Source organism: Struthio camelus, chromosome 2, assembly GCF_040807025.1.
Source record: "Struthio camelus isolate bStrCam1 chromosome 2, bStrCam1.hap1, whole genome shotgun sequence".
NCBI classification, from domain to species: Eukaryota; Metazoa; Chordata; class Aves; order Struthioniformes; family Struthionidae; genus Struthio; species Struthio camelus.
The window spans coordinates 19,063,422-19,066,200 of record NC_090943.1 but is presented as its reverse complement, the minus strand read 5'-3'; the positions used below and the strand labels follow the sequence as shown (position 1 = coordinate 19,066,200).

General features: G+C 45.4%; 1 long non-coding RNA gene across 1 annotated transcript; it reads left to right on the top strand.

Moving 5' to 3' along the window:
• The first annotated feature begins 210 nt into the window (after window positions 1–210).
• On the top strand, window positions 211–1,380 carry LOC138066296 (uncharacterized). The gene is made up of 3 exons (XR_011139590.1): window positions 211–292; window positions 449–615; window positions 781–1,380. It is a non-coding gene; the product is annotated as an uncharacterized lncRNA (long non-coding RNA).
• Window positions 1,381–2,779: the final 1,399 nt, after the last annotated feature.

Genomic DNA, 2,779 nt, shown 5'->3' with positions numbered 1-2,779 from the left:
TTAGAAATACACACACACACATCCACGTCTCCCATGCAGAAACATTTAATTCTTTGTGAGATTTATGGAGAGAGGAGAGAATGTTTTGGGACAGCTACTGCTGGCTTTCTCCCTTCCTAATTCCTGATGCCAAAGTTATTTATTTACAGAGCAAATCTCCCAGAGCTGGCAGATTCTGATCACACTAAGCTGAAGAAATATGTGCACTCTTCTGCCAACTAGGGAGATATTTCTCAGAGATAATCCAGCAGACTGACAGGACAGCGTCTCTCTGGAAATGTTTCCCGACGAGGTGAGTGTGCTCCAGAGCTGCCACAACGCGAGTCGCTGGCCCCGGAGAGGCCGCGTCTGTGGGCAGCGCTGGTGGCCTCCGGCAGCCCCGGGGCTGAGCTTCAGCTGGGTGGATGGGGCGAGTGCTGAGGCCAACCTGTTTCCACGCTCCCAGCAGCTGGTGAAGAGCTCAGCTCTGCTGTTTTCGATGTCTCCTCCTGGGCCATGCCACAGGGCCTGGAGTCCACCAACATGCTTCTCTGCCGGGGCAGTGAGGTTCATGGCGGCTTCCCACAATGATGCGACAAGTGGACTTCTGACACCGTCCTGAGCTATTTTCTACAGGTAACTGAATCTGCTTTCCTTCACAGCTGCACATATGTTGGAGGAAGTTTATGTGCTAACACTCACTTAGGAGCAAGAATTTCCTCTCTTGACTTAATTAAGTCAAAAAGAAAGACTCCTTAAATTAAATCAAGACTCTTAATCTGAAATACTGTCCCCATACAGATTTGCAGCAGACTTGCTAGAAGCATGAATTAGAACGGCTGTAGACAGTTCAGTTCCAATGTGTGCGTTGAGGAAATGCTCCTGTGAACTCATCATCTGAGGATTTTGCAATATATTCCTTGTCAGCAGTCACAACGAAGCACTTCAGGGACTAAGCCGCAGCAGCACGGTTGGATGACAGAAGCCATAAACAGCTTGCCATGGCCTACGATTAAAATAGAAAATCGCTGATTTAAGTTACAGCACAAATCCCGTCACAGAACTTGGCCCAAATTCACACAAGTGCTTTCTGAGTTCAGAGAGAATTCACAGTTTGAGGAGAGGTCACGGCAATTCCTGGCTTCTTGCCATGACAGTTCATCAGAAAATAATTACAAAAGTCAAATTAGTGATGCTTGCAAGATGCCTGTAAGTACTGGGAAGAATGCATCATGTAAGGTATTGCTATGCTTTCTCTGATAGCTGCTTCTGCAGAGCGCTGTCTTTTCTCAGCCGTTTGACGGCTCATTCTTCTATACAGAAGCAGAGACAATTCAACTCTCAGTCAAAGAGCATAACGTCCCATACATATTCTTTGCAATAAAGCAAAAATCCTGGCAAAATGCAACAAATAGTCTTTATTAAACTACCAGGAAGTCGCTCTCTTCTGGGCTCCAAAGAAAAGAGAAAGCTGTGCTGCTAGATTCCTCAGGCCAGAATTTAAAAACCATTGTACTTATCGTGTATTTCTATATCTACATTTACACAAACACATATTTCCATGTTTGCTTCAGGAATGTCAGGTGCCTAGATATTGATATTTACAAATTCAGCCCAGAAACAGCCATCATGAGTGCAACTGAAATGCAAGCTATTCTGAAATGTCTACTCATGATGGTGTCTGGTGGAAAAGAAACACGCAAACAAGCCAAATATTCATCTCTGATGGAGGAATCAGTCTCAAGTCCATGTACTGATAAGGGTAATTAGCAATGAAGGCATAGGGAAGACAAGAAAATGCAAATGTAGCCCTTCGCTTTAACCCACTGGAGAAAAGGCAAACGACTTACTGGTCTGTCATGATTAACATGGTGGTTTCTTTGACTGACGGCTTCAGAGTTAGAACACTTACAGGAAAACACACGCCATCTTATAAATGTCCTGTAACTTAGCAAAGCACCAGTACTTGTAAGCAGAGAACTGCTCCTTCCCACCTCAACTTCCTGTATCCTCACTCCTCCGCTATTTCTGAATTTTTAAATTAAATTATCTGATCTGCTTGAGGAAAAGGCACCTTGGCAGTTATCTTAAAGAAAACCTCTCAAAAACAAACTGCAATGTCCCCGTGCTAAGAAGAATGAACAGGAGACTGAATGGTGCTAGTGTTGCCTGCGGCAGTTGCTCTCTTGCCCCTCCAGGCTGGTCCTGCTGGGAGCAGCACGGAAGCAATCTCCTGCCGTTCGGCTGGCAAATCTGCTGCCCCTTGGCCTAGCTCCCCTGCCCCTATGGTACAATCTTTATCACCTCCACTCTCCTTCCAAAAAAGCCCAGAGTTATTCCAAGAGGAAGGAAGCAATGCCAGTTTGCAAGGAGAGAAAGGGGAAGAGAGGGTGGTTTGAGAGAAGCGAAGGAAAAAGGAAAAATTCCCTGAATTTCAGAATAGTGTTGTTTAGGGTTAGGAAAAAGGGCAGAAGTCAAGGAGGCAATATCCCTGTCTAAATGCTTGTCCTTTGGGAGGACATAAGGCAAGAACGCTTTCTTGGGGAACTAAAGCTTTCCTATAATTAGAGCTGTTCAGTGCCATGCACACATCCAGCGTGCTTGGAGAGCAACCTCGTGGGTAAGGGATGTCCTGGGAGGCTGCACTGGGGGCCCGAAGTGGGAACTGGCAGGCTTAGGGCTATGTTTGATATAACCCATAAACATTGCAGAAATGGGCACCTTCAAAGGCTTAATTTTGTCAGTCTGCCGTTTTTTTCCAGTCTTTTTTGTCAGAAGAATTTCCAGATTTTGTCAGTGT